Source organism: Berghia stephanieae, chromosome 7 (assembly GCF_034508935.2).
Source record: "Berghia stephanieae isolate SIO BIC M18660-M18661 chromosome 7, UCSD_Bste_1.3, whole genome shotgun sequence".
NCBI lineage: Eukaryota > Metazoa > Mollusca > Gastropoda > Nudibranchia > Aeolidiidae > Berghia > Berghia stephanieae.
In genome coordinates this window covers 56,699,611-56,714,610 of record NC_088366.1, presented here as the reverse complement: position 1 = coordinate 56,714,610, position 15,000 = coordinate 56,699,611, and the positions used below count along the sequence as shown (strand labels likewise).

Sequence of the window (15,000 nt, the reverse complement as noted above, 5' to 3'; positions counted from 1 at the left end):
ATCATCATCATCCTAGTCATCATCGTCGTCATCATAATCATCATCATCATCATCATCATCATCATCATCATCATCATCATCATCATCATCATCATTATTATCATCATCATCATTATCATCATCATCATCATCATCATCATCATCATCATCATCATCATCATCATCATCATCATCATCATCATCATCATCATCATCATCATCATCATCATCATCTAATGTCGATACATACAATTCATAAACAGAACTGCAATTCTCCAAATAAAATAAATGTTCTTTCTTACACACATTTATTTTATGTCTCGTTCTACATGTTACGTGTTGCTGTTGGTCAGGAACCATTTGTAAAGCGCTTTGAGCACGTTTAGTGGATATTGCGCTCTTTAAAACCTCAAGTTGTTTGGTTTTTGTTTTTTTGTTTTTGTTGTTTGTTTTTGTTTTGTTTGTTTTTTATTTTCTTGGGGGGGGGGGGGTTGTTTTTTGTTTGTTTTTTGTTTTGGTTTTTTTTTGGGGGGGGGTGGGGTTTTTGTTTTTTGGGGGGTTTTTTTGGTTTTTTTTAAAAGATGTTAATAGATATCGGTTCATTTGTTTCTCTGTCTATTCTAGTCTGGGACAACTCAAAGAGTCCCACTCAGAACCCTGGAATCAGCTCATAAAGACAAGATGGGATGGGTGGTAGGGGGGGGGGGGGAGAGAGAGAGAGAGAGAGAGAGAGAGAGAGAGAGAGAGAGAGAGAGAGAGAGAGAGAGTGGAGTATCTGTATCTGATATACCGTAACTCAATCGACCTATCTGGAGTTAACTATATGTATGTGACCCTTCGTGTCGACACGGTATTATGTCGGAATGAATTGGACCCCGAAAAGTGACTAGAATTAAATTGATAGTAAATACCAATATTTGAGCTTTTGCATTGTGAGAAATTGTCTTCATTCTCTAACATAACAAATCGAAACAAACCCCAAGTTTCATGTTTTTGTCAATAAACTCAATTTTTTGCACCAAAGTCATCCCGACATAATACCGTTTAGAGACGGTGGGTCACATATTATTCGTAATATGGGATGGGGGGGGGGGGGTGGAGTATCTGCATCTGATATACGATATCTCAGTCGACCTATCTGGAGTTAACTATGTATTCATAATATCTTACAAATAATTGATAACATTGTTTGCAATCTACAAACTCATCACAGCAGTATAACTGCAGTGCGGCTATAATATTATTGTGGTCTAGTGGTCTCTCTCTCTCTCTCTCTCTCTCTCTCTCTCTCTCTCTCTCTCTCTCTCTCTCTCTCTCTCTCTCTCTCTCTCTCTCTCTCTTTTTTTTTTTTTTTTTTTTCTTCTTTTTTTTCTCACACCCAGGCACAGACACAGACACACACACACGCACGCACACAACAACAACAACAACACACACACACACACACACACACACACACACACGATCAACTTGTTGGCTTGAAATACAACCAATCCGTAAGATTTATTTCCCCTTCATGCTGATGAATATTTATAAAATAGTAGATGCCGTTTAAGTACAATATGCTATTACTATGTTATTATATTATGTAAATATCACATAATAATATGTTCTCGACAGAGACCAGGACAACATCAATAAAGGCATATGATGTAGAAACAACAGAACACAGCAGCGTGGCGAGCGGTACGATAATATGTGCTTCTTGTCCGAAAAGTGCCGAGTTCGAATACCCTCTGCGTTGTGTGGCCTTGAGCAAGTCACATCGCCCTAGCTCATCTTGTGGGTTTTTTGTTGGCTGAAGAAGGGTTTTGAGCCCGAAACGTTCCGTGTTTGATATTTTGTTTGTTTTTTTTTTTTTTGTTTTGTTTTTTTTTTTGTTTTTTTTTTGTTTTTTTTTTTTTTGGAAGCTGTTATATTCATTATTTTCTTCATTACTTTTTACAGTCCACAGCTTCTAGCAGTCTAGTATCACTTCATCATTTCTCTCCAAACCAAAGTCGTGTAAATTATGTAAATTGTATAGATAGTTCGAAGATGACGTCACTCAGGTCTTTGTTATTGTTTTTTGCCATCCGCGTTTATGAGTAATGCTCACTAAACTGTATTAACCTGACTATAAACGTTCATGGATACACACAGTTTTGTGTGTTGGTTCGTTATACTTCCGGATGGCAATGTTATGAGCTTCTTAGCCAAGCGCATACTATATATAGATATTATGCGCTTGGCTAAGAAGCTCACAACAATGCCAGCCGGAAGAATAACGGAACAACGCACAAAGCTATGTGTAACCGTGATCGTTTATAGTCCGGTTAATACAGTTTAGTGAGAATTACTCATAAACGCGGATGGCAAAATTCAATAACAAAGGCCTGAGTGTGACGTCATCTTCGTTCTATCTATAGATAAATGCCGCTTGAAATGCACATTCGGTGACAATTTTTTTTTTTACAAAATGTAGCAGGTTTATAATATAATATGCCGGGATTTCGCTGCCAGTCACTGTCGTGCGGCTATGTGGTCTAGTGGTATGACACTCGCTTTCGGATCGGAAGGTCGTGGGTTCGAGCCTCGCGTTCGGCGCATAGTTGGGTCCTTGGAGAAGGCTCTTTACTCACATTCTCTCACCGTACTCAGGTGTAAAACGAGTACCTGGTCGTTAAACAGCGTTGTCTTTGTCCAAACAAAAATTTGTAATATCGCCTAACAGGCGTCATGTCCCGTTCTAAATGTTATGTGTTGCTGTTGGCCAGGGACCCCTTGTAAAGCGCTTTGAGCACGTTTAGTGGATATTGCCCTATATAAAAGCTCAAGTTTTTTTTAATGTGTAAATCGTGTGATTTAAATTACATTCCTTCGCAACTATAATAACACAGCTATCCATAAAACCGGTGTTTATCCCCTACGACTATGGCGTTAAACGGACAGAAAAGAATGTCTTGCTACCCTTTGGATAGGACGCTAATCTATCTCAAAGTACTTTCTGCCAGAATATATACACACCCAGCTACCCAATCATTGCTGAGTGAACACGAGGGTGTGAAGAAGAAGGAAAATCCCGACCGTATCCAGGATTAACTTCCGAGCGTTTCTTTTGCTTGTGAAACGTGTGACCTACCAACTATTGGGACCCGGGACCCCCCCCCCCCCCCCCCCCCCCCCCCCCCCGTTTAAGTTACATTTTTTTTATTTTTAAAAGTCATAAAGAGCCATCAGACCCGCGAATCCGGGGTTTATCCCGGTTTCTGTTGCGTGAAACGGGCAATAGCAATTCCTTACTATCCTTTGGATAGGACGCTAGTCTATCGAAAAGTACTTTCTGACAGATTAAACAGATCCAGCTACCCACCCAATCACCGCTGGATGGACAGGAGGGGGGGGGGGGTCAGAAGAAAAAAAATCTCGACGGCATGCGGGATCCATCTCGGTCCCTTTGATTGTGAAGCGAGTGCTCTACCAACTGAGCTATTATTGGGACCCCCGTGTAAGTTACATTTATGTCGGCTTGATGAAATACATTATATATAGGGAATGAGATTAGCTGAAGAGTAGCGTCCCTTGATTGGACGTCACCTTTCATTACAGAGAGAACGTCAATTTGGTTTTGAAGTGTCTCAAGCCGCTTTCACCGGAAGAGAGGACAACCAACATGACGTTCTCTCTTGAATAACTTTTCCGCCGGTGACGTCACAGACTATGGGTGACGTCCAATCAAGGGACGCTACTCTTCCGCTAATCTCATTCCCTATAATATTCAGATAATAATGTGTATAATAATAATAATAATAACACAAACAAAATGTATCAACCTTGCAAATCGGCAATTTCTTTCGCAACCGAGTAAATTCCTGGCATGTGTCAAGTACCATGATATGCAAATGAAGTGTTCCAATGCAGACTGCTAAATAAATTCCGAGAAAATGGAATTCACACGTCTGAAACAAGACTTTGAGACAAAAAATTTCCCTCTTCACCACTCTCTCTCTTCCCTCTCTCTCTCTCTCTTCTCTCTCTCTCTCTCTCTCTCTCTCTCTCTCTCTCTCTTCTCTCTCTCTTCTCTCTCTCTCTCTCTCTCTCTCTCTCTCTCTTTCTCTCTCTCTCTCCCTCTCTCTCTCTCTCTCTCTCTCTCTCTCTCTCTCTCTCTCTCTCTCTCTCTCTCTCTCTCTCTCTCCCTCTTTGCTTTGCTGTTTTTTTATTCTTACCATTATCATAATTTTTGAACACCGGAAATTTAGAGAGTATAAAAAGGAAGAGTGAAATAATAGGAATGATTCCGCCAAAAGGCGGAAGGGTTGGCAGGTATGTTGAAACATGCCCAGGCAGTCTTTACCGATCTCGTTGTGTTGTCAGTATGTTCTATTTTGCTTTACGCGTTGTGGTTTCTTGGGGGATATTTTTTTTCTCCCCCACTTTCATTCTACCTGACATACTACCTGCCTGATAGCCCGGCAAACTCCTTTTAACCAGCTAACTGCCGTAACATGTTTTGTTTTTTTTTTTTTTTGTTTTTTTAATTTTGGCCAGAAAACTCACACTTCTCAAATTAAATTAAATGATATCGATCGATTTAAATGACCCCCTCTTATCAAGGCAACGAAACAAAAACAAAACAAAAAACAGCAACAACAACAACAAAAAAAACAACAAAAAACACTCAAACCTACTAGAGCTTTATAGAGTTTTGCCAAGATGAGCGAGGGGCCATAAATTTAAATCGATCGATATTTATTTGAAGGACAAGTTTTCTGGCCATTTTTGTAAAAAAAAAAAAAAAAAGTCTTTCCCGAGAATGGCACAGCAGTTAACAGACAGGTAAGCCAGGTTGATCGGTGGGTTTTATGCCGGGTTTGCGACAGGTAAAAAAAATTAAAAAAAAGATCAGAGTGACATTGATCTCAAAATAATTATTATATATATCATTACAGCAAGATTGATTTTTTTTTTTTTTTTGTTCAAGTAATCCGTAAATAATCATAACATGCTGCTTGAAGAAACTTCAATACAAGGTTGTTTTATGTTTGTTTGTTTTTGTTTGTTTTCGTTTTGTTTTTGTTTTTTGTTTGTTTTTGTTTTTGTTTTTTGTTGTTTTTTTTTTTTGTTTTTTTTTTTTGGGGGGGGGGGGTTAACCAATGAGATGATGTGGTAGTGGCGTAGTTAAGATGAATAAATGTTTATTCATCTTAACTACGCCACTACCACATCATCTCACTGATCTGTGGTGTTTCATTCATCCTGTTCTGTTGATAAATAAAGGGAAAACCCGAAACGTTCATTTGTTCCGTTTTTTGTAATTAAATTGAAGCTTACATTCAACTTCACGTTATTATTTATAATTAGGACCATAAGGTTGTTCGGATGTCAGACCTGAAAATATTTACACGTCAAACTAGAGGGCTGTTTGTCTCTAAAACAAAACTATGGGTCAAAGTTGGCAACGGTCACTGCGCCTGAAAGTGTTGAATGCCATACACAAAAAACCTGAAAAAAATCCAGTGACTCACCAAGCTGGTAATCAAAAAAAAAAATATGTGACACTTACAAAATCACTAAATATAAAAGTATCTGTAATAGTTGATCTAGTAGTGTAGTATATGATTCAAACTCACCAATACTATAAAATGTACTGGAAATAATACTGTTTGCAAATATCAAAGATAGTTTGAAAATATGTTGTATAACCTTACTCTTTGTAAACATTTAATGAATTGTCCTTTCCATTAAAAATTTTGTTACAAAACAAGTTTTCCAGCATTCTTCTGTGTTTAAACAAACCCCTACTGGTTAGTGAACGGACATTTGAGGTTTTCGCACTGACATACCCATGGATTAAAAGGGTGTAGGTTCGCGCCCCGTTGGAGTCACTTGTTTTTGGAGCTTTTATATAGCGCAATATCCACTAAAAGTGCTCAAATCGCTTTACAAGGGGTCCCTGGTCAACAGTAACATTTAACAAGTAGGACGGGACACGACGCCTGTGAGGCGATAATACAATTTTTCGGACAAAGACAACGCTGTTAACGGGCAGGTACTCATTTTACACCTGAGTACGGTGAGAGAATGTGAGTAAAGAACGCGAGGCTCGAACCCAGGACCTTCCGATCCGAAAGCGAGTGTCATACCACTAGACCACATAGCCTCACTGGTAATTCTTTTTTTTTTTATGATTATTTAAAAGGTCACGTTATCTGCAGTCGCATGATTCAATCAACTATTGAAAAAATCGTGTTCGAATCGGTGCCTCCTTTAAGATTTGTAGGATTTTATTTAAATTAATAGGGAATGAGATTAGCAGAAGAGTAGCGTCCCTTGATTGGACGTCACCCATAGTCTGTGACGTCACCGGCGAAAAAGTTATTAGAGCGAGAACGTCACGTTGGTTGTGCGCATGCGTCTCTCGTCCTCGCTTCCGGTGAAAGCGGCTTGAGACACTTCAAAACCAAATTGACGTTCTCTCTGTAAAGCCCCCCATAGACGCCGACATCCGCTGATAGCGGGACGGATGACCTATCGCTGTGACCCGATCCCTGCGTTTATCGCAGATGATTTTTGCCCACATACGGGGAGATATTTTTTTGAGGCGATCGGCGATCGGGGGCGTGGCAGTATAAAAAAGTGGACAAATTTTTTCGGATTTTCGCTGTTTTCACGTCGGATTCGTGATCAGCGTCAAATTTACAATATGTTTGATACTAAAAACTGTGTGTTTACTCCAAAAATTGGTGAAATTAGAAATAAATTTTAATTAATAGTGAGGCTACGATCCCAGTTACTGTCTGTTATTCTATCTTTCGTCTTGCGCACAATAGTGATTACTTCTCACTAAATTATATCAATTAGACTGTTGAAGGAACGAAATTGACATTATTCCACTCTTTGTTATTATATTAAAGCAGTCATTTTGGTAATTAGTTCTCACTAAATTATATCAATCAGACTTTTAACGTTCAAGGTTACTCGTAGTTTTGTGTGACGGTACGTTATTTCCGACTGGTGGATGTTGTAAGCATTTTACCTAAACTCATAGCATCAATAACCGTCCAAGATATTCGCATCATATGTAGCAATAGCTATAATAATATAACATGTCGAGAGAGAGAGAGAGAGAGAGAGAGAGGGGGGGGGAGAGAAAGAAAGAGAAAGAGAGAAAAATTTACTTGCGCTATATATACCGCTATTTTCAATAAAGGTGCTCAAATCACTTTATAAGGGTCTTTGGCCAACATAAAAACATGTTAGACGAGACATGACTGTTAAGCGATATTGCAATTGTTTCCCGACAGAGACGACGCTGTAAACAGCGAGGTACTCATTTTAATAGTGAACAAGGTGAGAGAATGCGAGTAAAGAGCCTTTTCCAAGGACTCAATTATGCGCCACTCAGAGCGGGACTCGAATCCAGTACTGTCCGATCCAAAGGCGAGTGTCATTTCACAAGATCACATGCATAGCCGCACAAAAAAGTGATGAGAGAATAGATTCATATGTATTGAAGGAGGAGAGAGCGGATGGAGTGAGTAAAGTTCTTGGATATTTATAAAAGGAACCAAATTGACGTCACTCATCTCATTGTTATTGTTTTTAGACACCCATTTTTATGATTAGTTCTCATTAAAATATATCAGACTATAACGTTCAAGGTTCCATGTAGATCTTTGGGCTGGAGTGATATTTCTGGCTGGCGGACTTTGTGAGTATTTTAATTTAACACAGAGCATCAATAGAAAGAATGAATTTGACGTTAGTCAACCCGTTGTTATTGCTTTTAGACAGCATTTTATAATTAACTTATCACTAAGTTATATCAATCAGACAATGAACGTTCGCGTTTGCAGTTTTGTGTGCTAATATGTTATACCCGATGGAGATGTCGTGAGTATTTTTCCAATACGCATAACATCCATACATTTACAATCCGATTTAAGTTTAAAAGCAACGTAGACCACGGAAATTTTTCCATTTTGTGGACAATAAAGATTTGTTATTTATCGTCATTATTATTATTATTATTATTATTATTATTATTATTATTATTATTATTATTATTATTATTTATAAAACAAATCGACAGTGTTCCCGTGGCAGGTTAAACGGGTACTCCTCGGGACTACTCGCATTCGCACCCCCCCCCCCCCAACCACCACCGCCACCCCACACACGCACACAGCTCTTCTTTTTTTTTTTTTTTAGGGGAGGAGTTGGGGGGGGGGGGCGCGTTGTTTGTAGATTATAATTCAGGGTTACAATGCCCACCCCTGTCATCACGTAGTCAAGGCTTTTTGGCATCTGCCAATCCCAAATGTCTGTGTCAAGGTCGACCGTCATGTCGCGACAACGGGTGAGGAGGAAAAAAAAAAAAAAGAACTGGCATATTATTATATCATTACATTGAAAATCATGAAAACTATTTTTTATTTTGTATGAACGAAACTTTTGCCATCTACCTCTTCCTGGCGCAACATTTATAAAAATTATTTAAAAAAATAATAACACAGCATTTATTTGGCGCAATATTCACGTGCTCAAATCGCTTTACAAGGGGTCCCAAGGCAACAGCAATATTAAACTTGAAAGACAAGACATGACGCCTGTCAGGCGATGGGACATTTTTTTCCCAACAAAGACAACGAACGGTCATGTACTCATTTCACACCTGAGTACGGTGAGAGAATGTGAGTTGAGAGCATTTTCCAAGGACTCAACTCTGCACCACTCAGAGCGGGTCTCGAAACCTGAACCTTCCGATCCGAAAGCGAGAGTCATACCACTTGATCCATCACAAAACAGGGAGGGGCCCTGTTCTGTCGGCCAAATAGCCTCAATATTAATTAAAATTTATTTCTAATTTCATCAATTTTTGGAGTAAAAACAGAGTTCTTGGTATCAAACCTATTGTAAATTCGACGCTGATCATGAATCTGACGTCAAAACAGCGAAAATCCGAAAAAAAATGTCCAATTTTTTATACTGCCACGCCCCCGATCGCCGATCGCCTCGAAAAATATTAAGGAAAGCGGGCTTTGCGAGCGATGGACCGTACCTAGGTTTATCGGCCAGGTATTTGGCCACACACATTGCGTTTTCACCCCGGTTTGCCTGATCGTGGTTCGGACGCCTATCAAAACCGTGCGTGTATGGAGCCTTTAAGGTGACGTCCAATCAAGGGACGCTACTCTTCCGCTATCTCATTCCCTATAGACTCTTCAAAATGTAATTAAAAATTAAAATGTAATTAAGTAATTAAGTAGTTAATAGATGACACCTGAAATTAATTTCTATTCGTCATGGTAGAGATTACAAACAGTTTCTTGAGCTGCATAAAATTGCATAGAAGTTTATGCTGATTTCGTATTCTTTTAATAGGATTCAATAGTAGTAACGTCACTTCCTTCCTAATGACGCATGGTAACACTGGCTCTAAACTATCGGAACAATGGCGGACGCCCGTATGAAATATTTCCCCGGCGAGCATAAAAGCGTATCCAGAGGGGGGGGGAAACATAAATTTGATCATGTTTTGACTTTTACACATTCTGATCACAAGACATATGAAAAGTTCTAGCCAGCTTGAAGAATAAAAAGTAATGATTTTCTTTGTTTAGAACCAAGATGACCGCCGTTGCCGGGGGGCGTGACATCAGACTACTGAATCCAATTCTATGTTCACTTTTCGTGGTCCAATTCGTATACAATTCATCATCTGCCTACATACCATTTCGAGAAAGAAAAAAAAATCGCAAAATTACAAAATATTGGCTACAGTTTCAGAACTTCATGAGCAACTCTAAATCAATAAAATCTATTTAAAAGAAAGATGAAACCTACTGCATAATTTTTAAGGATTTTCAAGTGTGATTTGATCCTTATGAGGGTTTATTATTGTTGATTTTGAAAGTTAACTACAGCGACAACATATATTATTTTTATCTCCGAAAAACTACGATTTTTAAATTGTTCATTTTGGCAGGTCTGCGTTAAGCGGATGTTGATAATAGGCAATGTTTAGAGATTGTTGTTGGGTGTTATGATTGGCAATCTTTAGAGATGGTTGTTGAGTGTTATTATTGGCAATATTATTTAGAGATTGTTGTTCTGTGTTATTATTGGCAATATTATTTAGAGATTCTTGTTAAAGATTGTTGTTGAGTGTTATTATTGGCAATCTTTAGAGATGGTTGTTGAGTGTTATTGTTGGCAATAAATTTAGAGATTGTTGCTGAGTGTTATTGTTGGCAATAAATTTAGAGATTGTTGTTGGGTGTTATTATTGGCAATAAATTTAGAGTGTTGTTGTGTGTTAGTATTGGCAATGTTTAGAGATTGTTGTTGAGTGTTATTATTGGCAATGTTTAGAGATTGTTGTTGAGTGTTATTATTGGCAATGTTTAGAGATTGTTGTTGAGTGTTATTATTGGCAATGTTTAGAGATTGTTGTTGAGTGTTATTATTGGCAATGTTTAGAGATTGTTGTTGAGTGTTATTATTGGCAATGTTTAGAGATTGTTGTTGAGTGTTATTATTGGCAATGTTTAGAGATTGTTGTTGAGTGTTATTGTTGGCAATAAATTTAGAGATTCTTGTTGTGTGTTATTATTGGCAATATTATTTAGAGATTCTTGTTGTGTGTTATTATTGGCAATATTATTTAGAGATTCTTGTTGTGTGTTATTATTGGCAATATTATTTAGAGATTCTTGTTGTGTGTTATTATTGGCAATATTATTTAGAGATTCTTGTTGTGTCTTATTATTGGCAACAAATTTAGAGATTGTTGTTGAGTGTTATTGTTGGCAATAAATTTAGAGATTGTTGTTGTGTGTTATTATTGGCAATATTATTTAGAGATTCTTGCTGTGTGTTATTATTGGCAATATTATTTAGAGATTCTTGTTGTGTGTTATTATTGGCAATATTATTTAGAGATTCTTGGTGTGTCTTATTATTGGCAATAAATTTAGAGATTGTTGTTGAGTGTTATTGTTGGCAATAAATTTAGAGATTGTTGTTGTGTGTTATTATTGGCAATATTATTTAGAGATTGTTGTTGTGTGTTATTATTGGCAATATTATTTAGAGATTCTTGTTGTGTGTTATTATTGGCAACATTATTTAGAGATTCTTGTTGTGTGTTATTATTGGCAATATTATTTAGAGATTCTTGTTGTGTGTTATTATTGGCAATATTATTTAGAGATTCTTGTTGTGTGTTATTATTGGCAACATTATTTAGAGATTCTTGTTGTGTGTTATTATTGGCAATATTATTTAGAGATTCTTGTTGTGTGTTATTATTGGCAATATTATTTAGAGATTCTTGTTGTGTGTTATTATTGGCAATATTATTTAGGAGATTCTTGTTGTGTGTTATTATTGGCAATATTATTTAGAGATTCTTGTTGTGTGTTATTCTCAATTACCAACAATAAAAAACATATTTTATACCATGAATTTAGTCTTTTACCATCTGGGAGAAGGTTTTGTCAGATTAAATGTAGAACTAACAAGTATAAATCAACGTTCGTTCCATCAGCAATAAAAATTTTGAATATTTCATATGGTACAGAAAAACCAAGGATTGATTCGTTGACTGATTAACTGATTAATTTATTTAATGTAAGATTAACTGACCAATTGATAATGATGATAATTTTTGGTGTCGAATTGCCACAATCGTAACAAATTGAAAACGAAATGAATATGTTTATGTTGTGTATATCGCACGTGTGAAAAAGAAAGAAAGAGAGAGGAGAGAGAGAGAGAGAGAGGAGAGAGAGAGAGAGAGAGAGAGAGAGAGAGAGAGAGAGGAGAAAATAAGTAGGAGTGAAATATCTGTTCAATCTTAGTTATCGTTTAACATTATAACAAGTGTAACTAAATGACAAATTGCCATATTTATGGACAATAAAGATCTATTATTATTATTATTATTATTATTATTATTATTATTATTATTATTATTATTATTATTATTATTATTATTGGCAATATTATTTAGAGATTCTTGTTGTGTGTTATTATTGGCAATATTATTTAGAGATTCTTGTTGAGTGTTATTATTGGCAATACTATTTAGAGATTCTTGTTGTGTGTTATTATTGGCAATATTATTTAGAGATTCTTGCTGTGTGTTATTATTGGCAATATTATTTAGAGATTCTTGTTGTGTGTTATTATTGGCAATATTATTTAGAGATTCTTGGTGTGTGTTATTATTGGCAATAATGTGACTGGACGTCCTTTGTGGGTGTCCCATCTGGTTCATCAGGAGAATACTGGATTGAGGGGTGGGTCGCAGTTAAGCGATAGTGGATGTTGATGATTGGCAATATTTAGAGACTGTTGTTGAGAGTTATTATTATAAGCAATAGGCGTCTCATCTGGATCGCCAGGACAGAATACCGGATGGAGGGGGTGGGTCGCAGTAAGAGGATTTTCTCCCGATTATAATATTATAAATTATAATACAATATAACATATTGAATGATGAATAATACTGCTTTGTTAACCCCCCCCCCCCCCTCCCCCTCCTACCTTCTCCCCAACCCCTCGAACACATAAATACACACACACACACACACACACACACACACACACATACACACCACCTACGCCTGTACATCGTCATTGAAGCACAACCTAATTATAATCTCAAAAGGCCCTCTCTATGCCTAATGTGCTAGGTAAACAATTCGAAATGAACACATATCAAGGGGTGGGGTGTCTGTCTGTCTGTCGGTCTATCTGCTTATCTATCTATCCATCTGCCTGTCTGTCTGTCTATCTATCTATCTTTCTATCTAACTCGTATAATAATGTGTGTACGTATAGTATTACTTGATGATAATGTGTACTTGGTCACATGGCAGCAGCCTCTTATGGTTTTCATACTACTATGTTATGACGATCGACCCAATCAGCAAAGTCCGGTCCGCATTCATGCGCCGCCTCAAACCCGCCGGGTAGCATCGTCACAACACACCGTTCGACTAGATGCTCTGTCGTCTCAGGCGGGTATATGTTGGACAGGTAGAAAGACAAAAACCATTTCGTATTACGTATGTTTTGACGGCTTCGATCAATACTGGAAAAGTCCTTGTGTCAATGGAATCAGCAGAGTGGAAGAAAAGTACCGAAAATTAAGCCGAGGACAATGGGACCGATCAATATTCATGTTTTTGTCCAACCAAGTCATCAATCACATGGTCTGTTGCTGCTGTCCAACGATTGGATATTTCCTCAGAAATATAAACACACTGCTTTGTTTATGAAAGTTGTAAACATAGACATGGCGTGTCAAGCTGAACAAAATGACCAATCGTGATGTTAGATATTTCAAAAAACTGTGAGCACTTTTCACTATGTGGGTCACTTTGAGCACATATTCTAATGTGGCCAATGACCTTGAGCACATGGAAGGGTAATATAGATCATGCCCATTCCTCACATTGAGCTTTGGAGCTTTTTTTTATATAGCGCAATATCCACTAAATGTGCTCAAAGCGCTTTACAAGGGGTCCCTGACCAACAGCAATACGTAACACGTAGAACGAGACATGACGCCTGTCAGGCGATATTACAATTTTTTCCGGACAGAGACAACGCTGTTAACGGCCAGGTACTCATTTTGCGCCTGAGTACGGTGAGAGAATGTGAGTAAAGAGCCTTTTCCAAGGACTCAACTATGCGCCGAGCGAGGCTCGAACTCAGGACCCTCCGATCCGAAAGCGAGTGTCATACCACTTGACCACATAGCCGCACGTTCATGGCATGACATACATAACACAACAATAATATCATGGTACAAAAAAGCTGACTGGAGACTACAATGCACCAACTACATCGTTTCTCCCAACAGCAAAGGGTACAATAATTTTTTTTTTTTTTTTTTTTAACGAGAGCGATATAACGCGGTATCCACTAAAAGTGCTCAAAGCGCTTTACAAGAGGTTTCTGGCCAACAACAATACGTTATATGTCGGACAAGATTATTGTGATGCCTGTTATATCGGATGAAATTACAACAACAACAAAAAAAATTGACAGAGACAACGCGGTTAACGACCCGATACTCATTTTATTTTACACCGGAGTATGGTGAGAGAATGTGAGTAAAGAGCCTTTTTCCATGGACTCGTCTATGCGCCGCTCAGAACGGAACTCGAACCCAGGACCTTCCAATCCGAAGGCAAGACCACAATAACTAGACCACATTATAGCTGCACAATGGCCTTCAATACACCTTAACCTTGTCACAAGCGGTGAATGCCGACATGCATAAAATAACAGTGGCATTCATTGTTGCCAAAACTATTTATCTTTGGAGTTTATGGGGTCGATGAACTTTTTGGTTTCATGAACGTACATTATGTCAAGGTGTAGGAAACAGCACACAGACTGCAAATCATAGAATTCTTTTTTATGAACTGTACAACTGACTAGATAGGCTATAGGTATAATATTATGTTACAGTGAATGACATAATCAGTCGGATGGTGAAAAGGTTTGAACTGATATATTGCCAAGTTTAGTTAGGATGTCAATTTTTATTTTTAAAAAGAGTTTTTGTCATAATGATTAAATCAACCCTTTTTGTAATATCTTCGGGAAATAGCAAAGCTTAATTTCATTTCTTAATATTTTATAGAGCTAGTCATGTTGAAGAAGTATGAAGTTTGAGAAAAGTTGCTGGATACCTTTCCCTTTCCCATACATCTGACCATAACTTCAGGAAAAACCACCCGATTTACTTCAAATAAAGATTATAATGCTCTGGTGACCATATTCTTTCAGAAAATTAAAAAAAAAAAAGAAAGAAAAGAAAAGAAAAAAGAAAAATGCAAATCCAAAATTTTCACCTTCCGACTGACTACATCATGCACTGACACATAAACAATGAGAACTACTGCGCTATGTGGTCTAGTGTTATGACACTCGCTTTCGGGTCGGAAGGTCCTGGGTTCGAGCCTCGCTCGGCGCATAGTAGAGTCCTTGGAAGAAAAAAAAAAGAAGAAAAAAAAGACT

At 37.6% G+C, this 15,000-nt stretch overlaps 1 protein-coding gene across 1 annotated transcript in view; it reads right to left on the bottom strand.

The window, feature by feature from the left end:
• LOC144976591 (piezo-type mechanosensitive ion channel component 1-like) overlaps nucleotides 1–15,000 on the bottom strand; it is a 168,523-nt gene that overhangs the window by 112,925 nt on the left and 40,598 nt on the right. The gene's annotated exons all lie outside the window — the stretch shown is intronic.